Source organism: Chiloscyllium plagiosum, unplaced genomic scaffold, assembly GCF_037043375.1.
Source record: "Chiloscyllium plagiosum isolate Xiang-an unplaced genomic scaffold, Cpla_swu_hap1 HiC_scaffold_18, whole genome shotgun sequence".
Lineage (NCBI taxonomy): Eukaryota > Metazoa > Chordata > Chondrichthyes > Orectolobiformes > Hemiscylliidae > Chiloscyllium > Chiloscyllium plagiosum.
The window spans coordinates 86617006-86637901 of NW_028270156.1; the positions used below are offsets into that span (position 1 = coordinate 86617006).

At 43.0% G+C, this 20896-nt stretch overlaps 1 long non-coding RNA gene across 2 annotated transcripts in view; it reads right to left on the bottom strand.

The window, feature by feature from the left end:
- LOC148147031 (uncharacterized) overlaps positions 1–20896 on the bottom strand; it is a 390235-nt gene that overhangs the window by 101826 nt on the left and 267513 nt on the right. The window lies entirely within an intron of this gene.

A 20896-nucleotide genomic window follows, 5' to 3' on the forward strand; every position in this document is an offset into this window, starting at 1 on the left:
TCACTTGAGGCATGGTGACTACCTAGTTAAACGATGGCCAGACGTCTCTGCTTAACGAGACAGCAAGCTTATCATCCCCAGGTGAATGGTGCCTTACCTTTCCATTTCTGATCTGCAGGCTTACCCTGGGAAGTACTGCAGAGCTGCCCTGGAACTGAGATGACTGCTCTCCACCAACCCTAACCACCTTCCTTTGTACCAGGTATAACAATGCAGAGCTTTCCCTGATTCCCATTTGCTCCAGTTTTGCCGTTAATCTTTGATATAACACTTGGTCAGGTGCAGTTGTGATTAAGTTAAGCGCAGTCACTCTCGCCTCACCTCTGTACCTCAGCTGTGTGCTTTCTTGTTGTCCATCTTTAACTCAAGGCTTCCATGAGCTCAGGCAATGAGTGGACCTGGCAGAGCCCAAACTGGGCTACAAGGAGCAGGTTGGTGCTGAGGAAGCGCTGCTTGAAACCGCTGCAGATTACATCTTTCAACACTTTATTAATGATAGAGATTAAAACAATGGAGCAGTCAATAACTGTCTGATAGATTGTCTGTGAATCTACAGGACACATCTGGGTAGTTTCCCACATTGTCTGGTAAATGCCAGTGCTGTAGCCCAGCAGGAACAACTTGAATGGAATGTTATCAGGGCCCAAAGGTGGGATTTATCCAATCCCACCAGCCACTTGGAAATATCACACGAAATGAATCGCATTAGCGAAAGACTGCCAATTGGACGTCATTAAGATAGATCATCCCACTGACCCTTCTGTCTGAACATTTTTGTGAATATTTCAGCCTTATCTTTTGCATTGGTGTGCTGGACTCTTCCATTATTGAGGAAGGTGATATTTTTGGATCCTTCACCTCCAGTGAGTTGTTTGATTGTGCACCACCATTTATCCAGGCTGCATGTGACAGGATTGCAGAGATAAAGTCTGATTCATTGGTTTGCTGTGCAGATCGCTTGCAGCTATTTGATGAATTAGGGGCCCTGTTTTGTAACTTCATCTCATTTTAAGGTAGACGTGGTGCTCCTCTTGGCAGGCCGTCCTGTATTCGCCATTGAAAAAGGTATTCCCCTTGGCTTGAATGTCAACGTAAAGTGGAGATTATGTGGGGCTGTGTCAGGTAATGACCCGAATCACCTCACACAGCTGAGTGCTGAGTTACTAGATCTTTTCGAAATCTATCCCATTGAGCACGGGTATAGATTCACACTCCCCAGCCATGATCAAACACACACACACACGATTAACAATATAACAGTTGTAATTTGTCTGCAGATATATTGTGTGCGCCAGTTACCATTATCAATATGGTCATCGGTCAATGTGTCTGCAGCCAGTCGATGGTGAGAAGGTCAAAGCTGCTTCTCCCTCTTAGTAGTTCTCTCCCTACCGAGTACAGAACCAGTCGAGCAGCTATGTCCTTTTGGACCGACCATCTTGATCAGTAATGTTGCTGCTGAGTCTTGGTGATGGTTTTGAAATGGCCCACCAAGTATACATTCTCTAACTTTGCCCCTCTCTCAGTGCTTCCGCCAAGTGTTGTTCAATGTGGAAGGACACTGATCCATCAGCTAAGGGAGGAGAGACAGCAGTAGTTTTCCGTATCAGTGTTAGATCTGACAAAATGGGACTAAGGGAGAGGAATCACGTGGAGTTTTGTGTCATTGTTTGATCTGACATCATGAGGCTTTCTTATGTCATGTTGCTGCTGAGCCGTCTGTAGGATAGTTCTCCCTTTTCTGGCCCGAGCTCCTCGATGTCAGGAAGGAGGAGTTTGCACGGTCTACATTGATTTATATTTTTGTTACTGTTGACCGAAGTTCCTCTCCTGCACTGTATGACACTGACTTTATGAATAGTGTGATTGGGCCATACAAGGACTCACTCATAATGTTTTCCCAGTCTCTTTCATTGAGCAATTCTGTTTTAAAACTGGCCACCCGCCTCTCTGTAACTTTCCATCATCTCCTCCAGCTGTGACATCCATTTTTATTGCAGTAATCAACACAATCTCCTCCAAAACTTGCACCCCTTGCTATCCCTCTACCCTTCTCAAAGAACAACACCCCTTCCTATCTTTCTAAACTCCTCCAAACTCTATACCCTTCCTTATCTCTCCAAAATTCCTCCAACCCTTACAGCCCTCCCTACCTCTCTAAAGACCTCCCTTGCCATACCCGTCCCTATCTCTGTAACCTCCTCCAAGCCTACATTCGTTACAACTCTCTAACCTCCTCCAAACTCCACACCACTCTCTATCTCTCTGACCTCCTCCAAAATCGATACTGCTCGTGATCTCTGTAACCTCTTCCAAACCCTGTACTCTCTCATATCTCTCTAATCATCGCCAAACACTACACGTCCATCTCTCCAAACTCATCCAAACCCTATACCCCTCCTTACGTGCCTCTAACCTGGAACAAAGCCTACTAATCTCCCTATCTTTGTCACCTCCCCGCCTGTTATCTCACTCTCTACCTCGTTAACCTCATCGAGCTGCCACACCCGTTCCAATCTCTGTAGCCTCTTCCAGGCGTTTTATCCCACGCCATCTCTCTTACTTCTTCCAGCCCCTACGCTCCTCTATATCCTTCCAACCTCTTCCAAACCCTACAGCCCTCTCTACTTCTCCAACATCCTTCAAACCTTACACACCTTTCTGTCCCTCTAGCCTCCTCGAAGAACAACACCAATCCCTATCAAAATAGCTTCCTACAAAACCTACCACCTTCACGATCTCTCTAACCATCTCTTTTCACGAGACATATCACTATATCTGTATCCTCCTCCAAAGCTTACAGTTCTCACAACTCTCTAAGGTCCTCCAAACCCTACAACACTCCCTATCTATCTACGCTCCTTCAAACCCTACAAGCTTTCCTGTCCCTCGAATATCCTGCAAACACTAAACGCCCATCTCTCTAATCTCATCCAAACCATACACCCCTCCCTTTCTCTGCAAGCTCCACCAAACTGTACAGACCTCCCTATTTCTCTAATCTCTTCCAGCCCATGCACAGCTCCCTATTTCTCTAACCTCTTCCAGCCACTGCACCCTGCCCTATCTTTCCAATCTCTTCCAAATTCTACAGCCCTCCCAATTTCTCTAACCTTCTCCAAACTTACACCCCTTCCTACTGCTCTAACCTCGATGACCATCACCTCACCCTATTTCTATGACTTCCTCCAAACCCTATAACCCTCCCTGTCTCTCTAACCATCTTTTTTCCTACACCTGTCCCTATCTCTGTAACCTCCTCAAAACTCTACACTCCTCACACATATCTAACCTCCTCTACAACTTACACGCTTTCCTATGTCTCTAAACGTTTCCAAACACTACACGCTCATCTCTGTAATCTCCTCAAAACCCAACACCCCTCCCTATCTCTCTAACCTCTGCCAAGCCCTATACTCCATTCTAGCTTTGTAATTTCCTCCAGATCCTTCATTGCGCTCGAACTCTGTAACCTCCTCTAGATGCTACACCCGTCCCTATTCCTGTAACGTCCTGCAGCTCTGAATTCCCTCCCTATCTCTATTACCTCCTCCAACGTCCACACCAGTTCCTATCTCTGTAACCTCCTCCAGTACCTGCAGCCGTCCATATGCCTGTAAACGCCTCTAGCCCCTATACCTCTCCCGATTTCTATGACCTGCACCAGCGATTCAAGCCCTTTTTTGCCGATGTGAGTTTCTCCAAGAACCATGGTCCTCCCAATCTCTGTAACTTCCTCTCGACAATGCTCCCCTCCATACCTGTCTCCTCCTCCATCGTCGACACACTGTCTTAACTCTATAGCCATTCCTGACACTATTCTCTACCATAACTCTAATTTCCGCCAGCATTCTGCAATTCTCCCTATTACCTAAAATACTTACAACTCCTACAGCCTTCCCTAACTTTGCAGCATCTTCCAGCCCAGACACACGTCCCTATTTCGGAAATATCTCCAGCCGCTAGATCCCTCATTAACACTGTAACTTCCATCACCTATTATAGCATTTTCTTTCACTGTAACATCCACCATCGTATAATATGCCTCACTTTCTCTATAATCTCCAAAACCTACGCTCCTCCCCATCCCCATAAACTCGACCAGTCCCTACATATCTCCTGATCTCTGTACCCTCCTGCTATCCCCTACTAACCTCTCATTCTCTGTGAACTCCAGAAACAGTTTTATCCCGTCATATTTCTCTTAGTTCTTCCAGCCTCCACACACATCCCCATTTCTACACTTCTTCCTTTTTTCTGTATTCTCCTCCAGCCCTGACATCCATCCTTACCTCTGGAACTTACTCCTGCCCCGACAACTTTCCTTCTCGCTGGAACATCCATCAGCTCTCCCAATCTTCCCTATCGCTGTAACCTCCTGCAATATATACTGCTAAATATCTCTGTAATCTCCTCCAGTTCCTACGTTCCTCCTTTTCTAAGTAAGGGGGCATCTCACCTCATGGTCTGTCTAACATTCTCCAGCGGTACAGTCCTATTTCTGAAGCATATTCTAGACTCTTCACACCTCTTTATCTTTGCAACCCTCGTCAGCGATAACCCTCTCTACTGTTATAACCACCACCAAGAGAGGGGTTATGTGAAGGTACCTGCAGAAAGGCAGGTAATCGAGAAGGGTTTGTCTACAGGGTCATTATGGGTGGTAGTCAGAAACGGGAAAGGAGCAGTCACGTTATTGTGAGTATCCTATAGACCCCTGCCCCCTCAACAGAAATAAAGAAAACGAGGCGCAGTTTGGAAGGCAGATTGTGATCAGTGGGCGAGGCAAATTATTGGACAGAATTTTGAGAGGCAGGATTTATGATTACTTATAAAACCATATTTTGATTAGAGGTAGTCGGCATGGCTTTTTGAGGGGCAGGTCATGCCTCACAAAGCTACGTGATTATTTGAGGATGAGATAAAATACATTGAAGCAGGTGGAGCTGTGAATGCGTTGTGTATGTATTTTACCAAGTTGTTTGTTCAGGTTCGCCATGGTAGGCTCATTCAGATAGAAAGGGAGCATGGAATAAGGGAAATGTGGCTGTCTGGATACAGAATTTGCTCGCCCATGGAATGCAGAGTTTGGTAGGCGATGCAAACTAATCTGCCTGGAGCTCAAATACCTGTGGTGTCCCACAGGGATCAATTCTGGGAGCTCTGCTCTTTGTGATTTTTATAAATGATTTGGATGAGAAAGTGGAAAGTTGGGTTACAAGTTTGCCGATGACGTGAAATTTGGTGGTGTTGTAGATAGTATAGGGAGCTGTTGTTGGTTCGAAAGGGATATTGACAGGATGCAGAACTGGGCGAAAAATTGGCACGTGGATTTCAAACTGGAAAAGCATGAAGTAATTCACATTGGATGTTCGAATTTGAATGCAGATTAAAGGCAGGATCCTTGGCGCTGTGATGGGACAGAGGAATCTTGGGGTGTACGTTCATATATCCCTCAAAGTTTTTCGTTTAGTCAATAAGGCGTATGCTATGTTGGCTTTCATTAGTGGGACATTGAGTTTAACAAGCGCGAGGTGATGCTCCGGCTCTACATGGTCCTGGTTAGACCACACATGGAATATTGCTTTCAGTTCTGTTGTCTTCATTATAGGAAGGACGCAGATGCCTTACAGAGGGTGCAGACTAGATTTACCAGGATGTCTTATGAAAGAAAGTTGGAGGGAGATAGGATTTTTCTTAATGATGTGAAGATCAGTGAGAGGTGAATTGATAGAAGTTGGCAAGATGACGAGAAGCGTAGACAGAGAGAATAATCAAAGACTTTGTTACAGGGTAGAAATGGTTATTACATGGCAGCATAATTTTCAGTTGATTCGAGAAGGGTTGAGGAGAAACAAAGAGGTAGTTTCTTTATAACGAGAATGGCAGAGTGCGGAATTCATTGCCTGCAGTGATCCTGGACTCAGATACATTAAGGATATTTATGTGACTCTTGCATTTTGACGTGAATGACAGCAAAATGAAGGGTTTGATCTGATAAAAGGACGGCACAACGCTCAGGGCCGATTGGCCAGTACTGTGCTGTACTATGTTCTATACTTCAAAAACTTCTTCCAGCCCCAATAATCATTCTTATCTCTGTAAACCCGACTAGTCATTCAACCCTCTCTGTTAATGCATTCCCCTCCAGTCCAGACTCTATTTCTTTGATGATCCGGTGTTTATTCTCTATTTCCGTGTTTTTAATGATTACAAAGGTGTCATCAACGTATCTGACCCAGAGTCTGGGTTGAATTTGTGGTCTGTTTGTTCTAACCTCTGCATTACTGCTTCTGCTTTGAGTCCCGAGATCGGTGAGCCCATGGGTGTTCCGTTGTTCTGTTCGTATATCTGGTTGTTGAATGTGAAGTGTGTTGTGAGGCACAAGTCCAGTAGTTTAAGTATGTAATCTTTGTTGATGGGTTCAACGTCCTGTTGTCTGTTATGTCTGTTCAGCAGGTTGGCTATAGTTTCTCTGGCTAGGGCTTTGTCAATAGACGTGAACAGTGCCGTTACGTCGAATGAGACCATGGTTTCTTCCTTGTCTACGTGTAGAAATAGAGAATGCACACCGGATCATCAAATCCACACTCACAGGAATCCGATTCACGAGAGAGAAAGAAAAGGACAACCAACTCCCATTCCTAGACGTGATGGTACAGAGAACACCAAACGGAGAATTCCCAACAAAGGTACACAGGAAAGCCACACACACAGATCAAGTCCTGAACTATGAAAGCAACCACCCCAATACACACAAACGAAGTTGCATCAAGACACTATTCAAAAGGGCCACAACACACTGCAGCACACCAGAATTGCAAAAAGAGGAAGAGGAACACCTATACAAGGTATTCGCCAAAAACGGGTATCCTCGCAATTTCATCAACAGATGCCTAAGGGAAAGACAACAGAACGAGGACATGCCGCAACCCAAAGGACTAGCCACACTACCATACATCAAGAACATCTCTGAACTGACAGCCAGACTACTGCGACCACTAGGACTTATAACAGCACACAAACCAACAGCCACTCTCAGACAACAACTCACCAAAACGAAGGACCCAATACCCAGCATGAGCAAAACTAATGTAGTGTACAAAATCCCATGCAAGGACTGCACAAAACACTATATAGAACAAGCAGGAAGTTAGCTAACGATCCGCATCCACGAACATCAACTAGCCACGAAACGACACGACCAGCTATCCCTAGTAGCCACACACGCAGACGACAAGCAACATGAATTTGACTGGGACAACACTACCATTATCGGGCAAGCGAAACAAAGAACAGCCAGGGAATTCCGAGAAGCATGGCACTCATCCACAAACTCCATCAACAAACACATAGACCTGGACCCAATATACCAGCCACTACAGTGGACAGCTGAAACTGACAACCGGAAGCGGCAGGGACAGGCCACTATAAATGCCAGAGGAAACACCACAGAATCGCTTCACAGGAGGCTCCCAAGCACTGAGGATGTCACCTGGACAGGGGACGAAACGTTTGCAACAAAAACTTCCAGCTCGGCGAACAGAACCTTTGCACACATCTCCTTTCATCTACAGGCAGTGGTATGCTTCCTCCTTGAATGTTGCAGTCATTTTGGTGCAGGCACACTCTCAATAATGTTGCGGAATTAAAGCCAGGATTTTCATCAAATGCCACCCGTAGGAAAGAGATACATTTTCACAGTCCGAATGGCTATTGTCTTTATGTGTATTTTACAGGGGTGGTGTTCCATGTACTTGCTGTTGCTATTCCAGATGGTCATGGCTTAGACAGTGCTGTCGAAGGAACTTTGGTAAATTTCTGAAATGTATCTTGGAGCTAGAACACACTGCTTCTACTGAGATTTGATGGTGGATGCAGTGAATGTTTTCGATATGGTGGTGGTCAAGCTTTTCATCATAGCTTTTCTAGCTATTTTTATTCATTTATTTTTGGAAATACGACTTCTTTTTTGCAATAAGTGACTCAATGTAATTTAAGTTGACAATTATCTGTTGAAATGAGTTTGGAATTGGCTGCATAGTTGCTTTGTCATTGCAACGCGGAATACAAGATTGCAGGAAGTAGGCGAGATATTTGAGTACCTTGCACCTGTTTCACAATTTAATGTGGTTGTGGCCGAGTTATTGACAAAGTCCGCATACCTGTCTTTGGCCCAAATCTCTCAGAACATTTTGTTAGCAAAAGTATTTCTATCTAAGCGATAAACAAATAATTAAACAATATCAACCAAAACAGGAAAAAAGATGGATGTAGAGTGGATAACCTAAATTTGTCAACTCAATGTTTAATACAGAGGCGGTCAAGGGCCAATTTGATTGATGAGATTATGTACTTCATTCATTGCCTTTGCTTTTGTCGAGAATATTTACTCAGAGGAGACTGTTATTCAACAAAGAAAATTATACTGCTTTCAAAGTAAGAAATACATGTTGTTGATTGTGTTCAGGCTGAGTCGGAGGTGTATGGCGGAAAAGTAGGAAATTGCTTCGCAGCAATGATGCGTATATGAAGAGCCTGTAAAAGCACTACCGTCCTCCTTCACTCTAATAATTCTATCCTTATGAATAGGAGAAAGTGAGGACTGCCGATGCTGGAGATCACAGCTGAAAATGTGTTGCTGGAAAAGCATAGCAGGTCAGGCAGCATCCAAGGAACTGGAGAATCGACGTTTCGGGCATAAGCCCTTCTTTATGAATATTCATACAGCTGATTCAGATCTGTGTAATTGTCCACATTTAGTCTGCCAAAACTTCCAATTCATCTTCACATTCTCCTAGCTATTCAAGCGTCAGAATGTCACTCTCCCTTAATCCAGTAACTGCTTCACTCCACTTGACAACCCTGCTTCTGCTACCCCCTTAATCAGGATGCCTTCTCCTGCTTCAAACCTTCCCTCTCCACTTGGTCACCCTCTGGCGGCCTTGTACCCACTCTAGGCCTCTTCATTGCTGACTGCCAACATGACATCGGCCACCTAAATTTCCCGACCGCCGCACCCACTCCAAACTCATCCCCTCCAAACGTGCAGCACTCCACTTGCTCTGCACTAAACTCCCATTCAACATCAAACCCGCTTGCAAAGCCAGAGAAGTGTTAATGTGGAGATTGGATCTCTGTATCGCACAATTCAAGCACCAAATCGCTGAGACCCCATCCTACCTCCAGCCTTGCACACCATATCACTGTAACCCACCAGGTCAAAATCACCCGCTCTCTCCATTCCCTCAATGTCTCTGGTGATCTCCCCTCAACTGCCTCTCAACTCATATTCTGCCAGTCCCACACTTCCCGGTTTTACTTGCTTTACAAGATCCACAAGCCCAACTGTCCTGGCCGACCCATCGTCTCAGCATGCATCTGTCTCACCGAACATATCTCATTCTACCTCGACTCCATCGTCTCCGCCTTCATTCAGGCACTTCCCACCTACATCCGCAACACCAACCACACCCTCTATTCTTTAGAAACTTCTAATTCCCCAGCTCCCAGCGCTTTTTCTTTATTCTGGACGTGCAGTCCTTTGATACATTCATAATTCGCAAGGATAGCCTCCAGACCCTCCACTTCATCCTCCCAACAGACAGAGACAATCTCCGTCCAGCTGTACCCTACTCCAAATTACACTCCGCTGTCAGATTCGGACACCTCCATCGCCTTTCCTAACTTTACCATTTTCATCTCCGGCAACAGTCGCCAGACGGGCGTTTACTACAAACCCACAGACTCCCATATCAAACTGGATTGCACCTCCTCCCACCGTGTATCATGCAGGAACTTAATTCCATTCTAACAATTCATCCTCCTCCGCCACATCTGCTCAGGTGACGACACATTTCACTTGCAAGCATCATCGACGTTCACCCATTTCGAACAATGAGATTTTCACCCTCCGCCATCCAGGCAGCCCTCTGCCGTACCACCTCCATTCTCCGTTCTACTGCTCTAAAAACCCCTCCCAATGCAATAAAGTTAGAGTCGCCCCTGGTCCTCACCTACCACACTCACAGTGTCGCACCAAGTCCAACTAGACACCACCACGATAATATTTTCCCCTCTACACTCGTCTCTGCCTTACACGAGAACTGTTCTCTTCAACCGTCCTTGGTTTGCACCACTTACCCCACCGACACCCCCAAAATCCCTTGAAACGAGAAGAAATACAAAACGTGCCAGCAAACAACACCTCCCTTACAAACATCCAGGACCAGAAAAATTCGTTCCAAGAGAGGCAGATGTTCACCCACTTCTCCTCCAATCAAGTTTACTGATTATGTGCTTCTGATGTACTTTCCACACTGGGTGCCTGAACTTTGAATGTAAACTGAGGGAGGAGTTTGGCGAGCAATTGGGGCCAACTGGATCTCCCAGTGCCCACCCATCTTAATCCCCTTCCCACCCCCTTTCTGAAATGACTATCCTTGGCCTCCTCCATCGCCATAGTGAACCAAAACCGCAAATTGGATGAACAGCAACTCATCTTCTGCCTGGGCAGCCTACAACCCGGAGGACTCTATCTTGAATTCACCAATTTCAAATAACTTCCATTCCCATGGCTCAATTCCCTTCCCAGCATCTTTCACACTTCTCCCTCCTCCTTGCCACCAACTAGATTTATTCCTCTCATTGACCAACAAACTTATACCCTCTACTTGTCTTCACCTATCCCTACTTCACCAACCTGACGCCGTCACCCCCTTTAACAGCAGATCGTAGTGCATCCACTTCCAGTCCTGGAAACGTTAACTTCCCCACCTCCTGATGGTGCCTGTCTTTCTGTGTTCTTCCAGCCTCGTGCCCCTCTATTATCTCCAACGTGAAGACCGATATGAAGTGTCTGTTAATGCATTCTCTGGTTCCGTGCACAGTTTGCCTCTGTGTTCCCTAATTGTCTCCAATCTTTCCTTTGATATCCTCTTCCCCTTGATATACTGATAGATTATCTTGGGATTCTTACGAATCTTTGAGGAGAAAGTGAGGTCTGCAGATGCTGGAGATCAGAGCTGAAAATGTGTTGCTGGAAAAGCGCAGCAGGTCAGGCAGCATCCAGGGAACAGGAGAATCGACGTTTCGGGCATAAGCTCTTCTTCAGGAAGCCCTTCCTGAAGAGGGGCTTATGCCTGAAACGTCGATTCTCCTGTTCCCTGGATGCTGCCTGACCTGCTGCGCTTTTCCAGCAACACATTTTCAGCTTCTTACGAATCTTACCTGCTAATGCTTTATCATGTCCCCTTTTTTACTCTTCTGCTGACTTTCTTAAATTTAGCCCTCCTTATGGCAGTAGTTAATTCTATAATTACTAAAACAACATCACCTCCTCCTTATAGATCTTATACCTGAGTTGCCAATCCTTCATAAACGTTACCTTACTTTTCTTATGGCAGTCCTCGAAGAAAGAGATGCTTCAATTTCTGGGACTGAGCGAACTCTACTGGAAGATTCTTCAAAACTTCAGCAACGTGGTGGTACCCTTAATAGATTTACAAAAGAAGAGCGCAAAATTTAGATCGACAAAACAATTCCAGGTTGGGTTTGAGAATTTAAGACTGTATTAACCACTGCACTACTTTTAGCCACTTTTTATAAAACACTTTAAAGTTACAATCAATGCTCGTGTTATGAGGGTGAGAACCGTATTGATGCAGGAAGATGACGATGGAATTCAATGGCCAATTAGCTCCTTTTGAAGAATATCAATTTGGACCAGAAAAGAATTCTAATGTTTGGTACTGGTCTTACAAAATTTTAGACTATATGTGTCAAACTATTTTTCTGAGAAGTTGTGTAATAGAAACACAACACTATAATATTTGTGCAAATATTTAAAACGAAAGTATGAGACTCTTTGATTGGAGTCTTATTTGCAGACCTTTAATTTACAAATTACACATGTTGTGGGTGGTAGAAATGTGACAGCAGATGCGTTATTGCGGAATTATAAGGAATAGTGCAGATGTGATTGGCCAATATCGAGTACAATATGACATATCATTGCAGGATTCACTGGGGAGGTGTAACTTAGATTCATGACATATGTATTTCATAGAAATGGCTTTACGAATTAGAGAATAAAAACTATATTTTCATTATGATAGTTCTTCTTTTTGTTTTGGGAGGCGTTGTTATGAGTTGAAAGCAGGTATGTTCATTTATAACGAGAGCGCTTTGTTCCTGAAGGCTCAGCTGCTCCAAAGTCAATCTGGGAGATGAGTCTATCCGAAATACATACAATGAACACTTGGGTGTTAAATGGATACTTGAATTTTGTTTGCTGATTTGAAAACAACTCGAATTATAGAAATTAGTTTAAATCATGCATAGCACTCTAAAACTCAATCGACTTTGAATTTATTGTTCTGACAACGTTGGATCAATGACAGGGAACGATGTTGGAGGAACATACAATGCGGACATTTTGAAAATTGGTTATAGGAACTGCCATAGTGCCGGTGAGCTAACTGCCCATGTAAAATCTTGCCCTCAAACAAATACTCTTTGTGAAGGGTACCTTTTCCTTTACAATAGCCTGTGTCCATATGACAAGGATTCTATGATTCAATAATTTCGTCAGTGCCAGGGTCAAAGATGTCTCCGACATGCTCAGGGCTTTCTAAATTGGAAGGATGAACAGCCAGCAGTCGTGGTACACTCTGTTACCAATGACGTAGGTAAGAATTGTGACAAAGTCCTGCAAGGAAAGTTCAGGGAGCTCTGCCTGAGTTCAAAAGCAGAATCTCGGGGATTGGAATCTTGGGTTTAGTCCCTATGCCAGGTGAAAGTGTGACAAAGAAGATGAAGATAGTGCAAATTAATTTGTGACTAAAGATGTGGTTCAGAAGGTGGCTTTTATATTTTGGATGATTGGGATCTCTTCCAGGACAGGTGGGATCTACACAAAAAAGGAATTGATAGTGCAACTCGGGTAGCTGTAAATTAGTAATACTTGAGGCTCAGAACGAAATCAGCAGGTCAAACAGAGAGCAAAAGCAGATGTTAAAGTAATAAACAGGCAGAGCCAGCCTAATGACCACGATGAGGGAAAGAATTGTAAAAGAAAACTAAAATATGTGAGTTTGTTTAAATTTGGAGTAATTTTTAGGCTCAGTGTTATCGATGATTAATACATAAGGATGCAGAGAGGGCAAATATAGGGCAAAAATATTAAAAGACAAAGACAAATACTGTAGAACGTATGTAAATATCTTGCACTCAATACATGTAGTATTTCGAATAAAACTGCTTGGAGATGCTGGTGTTGTACTGAGGTGGACAAAGTTGAAAAATCACACAAAACCAGGACATAGTGCACCACATTTATTTGGAAACACTAGCTTTCGCTGTGCAGCTTCTTCATCAGGTGGTTGTCTGAATAATGATTATCATTGGACATTTTACTCCCCAGTGCTGACATCTCTGTAACCACGTTTCAGTAATACACACCAGTCCACACCTATTTATCTCTGTTTGTTTTATCAGCTCATTCATTTTATTACAAGGTTAAAAAAATCACAGAACAACAATGTATACTCCAACAGGTTTATTTGGATGTGCTAGCTTTCAGAGCGCCGCTCCTTCACCGGGTGCAGGGACAAACACCTGATGAAGGAGCGTCACTGTGGAAGCTTGCGTTTTCAAATAAACCTGCCAGACGATAACTTACTGTTGTATGACTTTTTACATTGAAATAAAATGAATGAGCTCACAGCACAAACAGAGATAAATATGTACGGCCTGGTGGTCCTTACTGAAGCGTCATTACAGAAAGGTCAGGACTGGAGATAAAAATGTTCAATGATAATCAGTATTCAGACGAAAATATACAGCAGCGTGAGATGCTGTGTTGTTTCAGGATGATATCAGTGCTGTTCTAAGAAATGAAACAAGTCGAGAGACCAAAATGATCAATCAGTCTGGGTCAATATAAAATCCATGGAAAAATATCCATTGATAGGAGTAATTTCCAATCTACAAGCCCCTTTCCCCAAGTGTACTTTCAAAGTAGGGAAAAAACATAAACCACGGAATAACGATGCCCTGTGAAAAAAACACAAGATTAATTACATGAATGTGAACATGCATGCTGATTGGATTAATCAGTTTGTCGAATGCAGCCTGAAGGAACAATTCAGAATTTGTGTAAGGAATTGTTTCTGAGGGCAACATGTCAGAGAACCAACCAGAGAACTGAAATTTTAGATTTGGTATCCTATAATGAGGAAAGAGTGATAAATCAACTTATAGTACAAGATGGTCTTGGAGAGTGACCACATCATGCTGGAGTTTCACATGCAGGTTGCAAGCGTAAAGACAGAGTCAAATTCAAGAGTTTTACTGTTGGGAAAATATAATTAAGCAGGCCTGAGAAAGGAATTGACCTGAGTGGGCTTGGGAAAAAAGGTATTAAAGAGCAAAATGGTTGAAGAAGAGAGGAACATACTGGGGGAGAAAGTTAAAATCCCGCAATTAAAGTACAGTCCAAGGTGGAAATGTAAAACGTTAAACGTCGTCCCTCTCTTAACAAGGAAGTCTATGACAATTTTCAGTTTTCCAAGTATATAAAAAGGAAAATAATGGTGAAAGTAAATGTCGGCCTTTACGAGGACAAAATTGGCGAACTAATAATGGGTAATTCAGAAATGGCGAAGCAAAACGAACACTTCCTGTTTTCAGTGGAAGATAATTTCTTCACAAACTTACAGCAACTGCAAAGCATATTGTTGGAAGTACCATGCCAAAGAAGAAGGTATTGTGTAAATTGATGGAATTAAAGACAGGTAAGGCTCTGGAGCCTAATTGCCTGCTCAGTACGGTATTAAAGGAGGTGACAGCAGAGACAGTGATGTATTAATTACGACATTCAAAAAAAAAACTTGGATTCTGGAACGGTGACGAATTGTTGGAAATGTGACACTCTCATTCAAAACAGGAGATAGGCAAAACGTTGGAAGGAATACACTAGTGAGCATGACCTCTACCTTGGGGAAGTTGCTTCAGTCAATCGTAACATCGGAAATAACTGAACACTTGGAGAAACAAAGATCAATTCACCAGTGTCAGCACCGTTTCATGAAGGGCAGGTTGTGTTTGACAAACCTGCTGGAGATCTTTGAGAATGTAATCACAAGGTTGATAATGGAGATCGAGCAGATGTGGTACATTTAGACTTCCAGAAGGCATTTGGAAAGATGTATAAAGGACTTATCAAAAAGGTTATATCCCTGGCTGGCGGGGATGGGGGTGTTCGGGATAAGGGTAGAGTATTGAATTAGAGGAAGAATTGGCAGACAGACAGACAGCAGAACATTAGAATAAACGGTCGTTCTCTAGCCAGCTGAGCCTCGTGAAGTGCTGCAGGGTTCAGGTCTAAGACTTCAACTGTTTGCAATCTGCACAAATGACGTGCAAGGAGTGACAGAGTGTTGCAACAAAATTCGCAGCTGCTACTAATATAGGTGGTAATACAGGTTGCGAAGAGAAGATAAAGAGTTTACAGATGAATATAGATAGGCTTGGGACAGCACTGGCAGAAGAAGGTAAATGCCGCTAATTGCGAGGTTGTCTGTTTTAGCGGGAAAAATTAAAGCGAAATGATTACTTAAATAGGAAACAGAGATTAAAAGTGCGTCAACAATGAAGGATTGAGGCGTCTTTGTGCATGGCTCATGTAAAGTAATTATGCTGGTGCAACGTATATAAAGAAAGGAAATTCAAAGCCTGGCATTTATTGTGAAAAATATGGATTACAACAGAAGTGTTGTCGCAGTTCTTGATGTCTTGAGACCTTGGTATCACATCTCATGTATTGCGACCAGTTTTGTTCTCCTTAATTGAGGAAGGATTTGGTGGCATTGGAGGAAGTTTTGAAGAGGTTCACCAAGTTTATTCCAGGAATGCAATGGCTGTGGTACGAGGAGCCTGTCCTCGTTGGCGTTCAGAAGACTGAGAGAATTTGATTGACATAAAGAAAACCTAAAAGGGATTTGGGAATACGTCCCCTTTTTAGACAGTCTCGAACAAAAGAAAAGCATAGATATAGAGTGAGAGGAGGTGGACGTAAAACTGAACAAAGGAGAAAGTACTTCTCTTAGAGGTTTGTAAATCGGTGGAACTCATTGATCCAGAGTGTAGAATAAATGGACAGATTCGAGAAATAAATAGATATGTTCCTGATGAAAATATGGATTAGGACTATGGACAAAGGCAGGAAACTACAGCTGGCAACGGTGTTAGATTGACCATGATCAAATTAAATGGCGCCGTGAATCGAAGGGCTGAATTTCCCACTCCCACTCCTAATTCATTCATTCTTATATTGTTCAATTTGCAGTTCTTTTGGATCTTATTCACCTTTGGTTTTTGGGTTGACAGGAGACAGAAGGTTATTTTTCACGGAGAAGCAGGTTGCTCTGTGTGCAGGGAAGAAGACAGTAACGTGAAGAAAATACGACAATCAGGTTTTGTTGATTGCTGGAGCAGGCCTGCCAACCAGATGGGATTTTCCTATTTTTTACTTTCTGATGGTTAATTTCAGAGACTAAACCAAATCCAAATGCTACAGTCAAACAGACAGTCCATAATTGACATAACCATTTCATAACCAGTGCATATGGTGAACTAGTTAGGAAGTAAAGAGTTGGCCATTCTTTTGAGGTTTATTGATTATTTACTGCAACTGCAACTGCAGGGTGGGAACTCAGTGATGGGAATGCAACACACTTTAGCATTGACACACCTTGTTAGTTTAGACTTCGAGTTTAAAAAAAAAATCATCATTAATTCAATTGTAATGTGACCATAACCTAAAGCATCTGAAAAAATAGTTGGAAAAATAATGGACGAAATAACATATAAAATGTCAGAAATGGTGGATATGAAGAGGACATGAGTCAACAAAGAGAGGGTCAATGGAACGGCAAATATTGGTCTTCGGATGATAGTTGGGAAACACATGCCTGAGTTTGCACACGTTAACGAGTTGAATGGAAAAGCAATGTATTACTTCAATGGGCAGATTGCGAAGCTGAGGAATATGGAATAGGGCACCTAGATTACAAAAAAAAGCCTCTGCTTTAACATAATTTTTTTTGGGAGGCAATATAACAGTTAAAAAATTAAAACCGTATATCTACAGTTTTACAGCTTAATAGTGAGACCACTTTCACTTTAAAAGTGTGTCTACTTGTTATTGATCCTCCGAGTAAAGGTAACAGCTGTTCTCTTTTCAGCCTGTCAATACACATAGAACATAGAACATAGAAGAATACAGCGCAGTACAGGCCCTTTGGCCCTCGATGTTGCGCCGATCCAAGCCCACCTAAACTATACTAACCCACTATCCTCCATATACTTATCCAATGCCCGCTTAAATGCCCATAAAGAGGGAGAGTCCACCACTGCTACTGGCAGGGCATTCCATGAACTTACGACTCGCTGAGTGAAGAACCTACCCCTAACTTCAGTCCTATATCTACCCCCCCACATGGTGTTATACTCCTCGATAAGGAGCCCCATCTCAACCTGCGCTGCTTCGAAATAAAATCAAGTAAATTGAGCCTTCCGACAGAGTTGTGTGCTGTCTGGTCTTGTCACGTATACCAGATAAATTTCATCAACTGTTGATGTGGCTACCTGAACAGCCCGTTCATGTCATCCTCTAAACTTACACTTTCCTACTCACTGTGAACCACCAAACCAATCAATCTGTTATTCCCAGCATTAGAAAATAGAATATAGAAAATAGAACAATACAGCGCAGAATAGGCCTGTCGGGCCTTGATGTTGCGCCGAACTGTAAAGTATTCTAAACTCAGCCCACTACGCTAACCCATCATCATCGATGTGCCTTCTAAAGACTGTTTAAATCTCCCTAATGTGGCTGAACTAACTGCATTGGCATTACACGCCCATTCCACTCTCTGAGGGAAGAACCTGCCTCTGACACCTGTCTTAAATCTATTACCACTCAATTTGTAGTTATGCCCCCAGTACAAGTTGACATCATCATCCGAGGGATAAGACTTTCACTGTCTATCCTATCTAATCCTTTGATTATATTGTATGTCTTTATCAAATCCCCTCTTCGCCTTCTTCTTTCCCATGAGAATAGACCCAAATCTCTCAGCTTTTCCTCATAAGAGCTTCCCTCCAGTCCAGGCAACATCTTGGTAAATCTCCTCTGCACCTATTCCAACGCTTCCACATCCTTCCGGTAATTCAGCGACCAGAACTGTACATAATATTCCAAGTGCGGCCGTGCTAGCATTTTCTATACTTGCAGCATGACATTGCGGCTCTGGAATTCAATCCCTCTACCAATAAAACCTAACACACGCTGTATGCCTTCTTAACAGCACTAACAACACCCAGTTGCCCTGGGTGGCAAATTTCACGGATATATGTACATGGACTCAAAGATCCCTCTGCATCCACATTACCAATAAAGATTCCATCTTTCTCTGCCTTACTGTTATTTTTACCAAAGTGAATCATCTCACATTTAGATTGTTGGACTCCATTTACTGAAGGCCATGTTCATGACGTCAACTGCCCTACCCTCATCTACATGCTTGGTCACCTTCTCAAAAATCTCAGTGTGTTATGTGAGACATGACCTGCCCTTGCCGAAACCATGTTGATGATCTGAAATCAAATTGTTGCTTGTTGAATGATTATAAATGCTATCTCTTATAATCCTTTCCAAAACCTTTCCCACAACAGATGTAAGACTTACTGGTCTATAATTACCTGGGAAATCTCTCCTACAATTTATGAACAAGGGCAGAACATTTGCAATCCTCCAGTCCTGCGGTACTAAACCTGTAGACAATGGGCGGCACGGTAGCACAGTGGTTAGCACTGCTGCTTCACAGCGCCAGAGACCCGGGTTCAATTCCCGCCTCAGGCGACTCTCTGTGTGGAGTTTGCACATTCTCCCCGTGTTTGCGTGGGTTTCCTCCGGATGCTCCGGTTTCCTCCCACAATCCAAAAAATGTGCAGGTTAGGTGAATTGGCCATGCTAAATTGCCCGTAGTGTTAGGTGAAGGGGTAAATGTAAGAGAATGGGTCTGGGTGGGTTACGCTTCGGCGGGTCGGTGTGGACTTGCTGGGCCGAAGGGCCTGTTTCCACACTGTAAGTAATCTAATCTAATCTAAACAATGACGATTCTAATATCAAAGCCCAAGGCTCCACTATCTCCTCCCTAGCTTCCCAGAAAATCCTCTGATAAATCCCATCCTGCACAGGGTACTTGTCTACTTTCATTCCTTCTGGAATTGATAGCACCTCCTCGCAACTAACCTCGATCCTTTTGCGTCTAATATTTCGTATCTCATTCTTCTCCTCTGCAATATTGTCTTTTTTTTCTGATTGAAAACCGATGAGTAATTTTCAGTTAGCACCTCTCCGATCTGAACAGGGTCCACACTCAACTTCCCACTTCTGCCTTCGACTGGCCCTATTCCTAACCTATTCATCATTTTATTTTTCACATACCTATTGCAAGCTATAGGGTTCTCTTTTATTCTACCTGCTAAAAACTGTTCATGTCCTCTCTTTCTTCTTTTAACTCTCTGTTTAAATCTTTCTGAACTAATCTGTAGCTACCAATCGCGTCATCTGCACGACCTTTTCTCATCAACACTTAAGCCTCCTTCTGCTTAATAAGAGTTCAGTTCCCTTACGCGGTCTTGGAGGAGCGATGGTTGGGTGCACCTCCTGCAGATGCACTTACATGGGATACGACAGGCGTCCATCATCTCAAACATAATGCAGGAGGAACATTTCTATCCCTGCACTTCCATCCCTGCTCGTCCCCTTATCAGAAAGTAAGAAAGAAGAGAAGCTTATTCGATGTGTACCTGCTGTTTCAGGTTAGAGGAGGTGTTTGGTTGGGAGGGCCTAGAAAGATAGGGTCTCGAGTGTAGGAAACACTCACTTATATAGCTGGACGAAATAAGCAACGTCCTTACTTTCCCAGAAATCTCTGTTCTCCGATATCAAGTATAAAAGCTCAAATCAGTGACTCACAGCTCCCGACAGGTCCAAGCTCCCGCTTCGATCTGCTGCTGATGCTGTTGAAAACCAGAACGTTATTTATTATTCAGCCCAAATACCATTCTTCAGAAATTGTTCACAGAGGAAAATAAAGGGGAATTCCAGTCTTTTGTTTTTCCTATTTTGGTCAATTTACAGCGTGATGCAGTTCAGGATTTTTTTAATGATGGAGCCACATATCATGTTTGTACATGGAGCAGATTTCTCCTTTTATACTGTGGCCCGCTGTATGTTTTATTCTTGGGGCTTGTACGTAAAACACATTGGGCCTGGTTTAGTTGCCTTTCAGTTTAACACTTGTATTTTATGTGGACGTGAATAATGTTCTTTGTAACATACCCTGCCATAGGCAGAGTTGAAGGAAGATCTCGTTTGCACGGCGGGAACAGACATATAATTATATTTGAAAGCGTGAGAGTAAGTAATCAATTAAATTCTGCATTCAGACACATATTACGAGATCCAATCCTATCGTCTAGTGGACCTCGAATTGGAAGTAAATTAATAGTACATAAGCACACTGTTCTTCATATTGAAAAAAGAGTTTTCAAAAATGTTCGTAGATCAGCATCGATATTGCAGCTCCTCCTGGATGGCAGGCATAGTTAAATATTCAAGGTAGTCTTTTTTTCCAGTCAATATAATCGTTATAATTTATTAATGTAAGATTATTTTTCTTTTTCTGTTCTTAACATTACAAAACAAACCGAAAATAAACAAACAAAGCAAACGTAAATATTTTTAAATAAACTTTAAAAGGATTCTGTGTAATCTAAGATGGAGGACCGGAAAAATTCTGGCGATAACTGCTGCTTCCCTTTT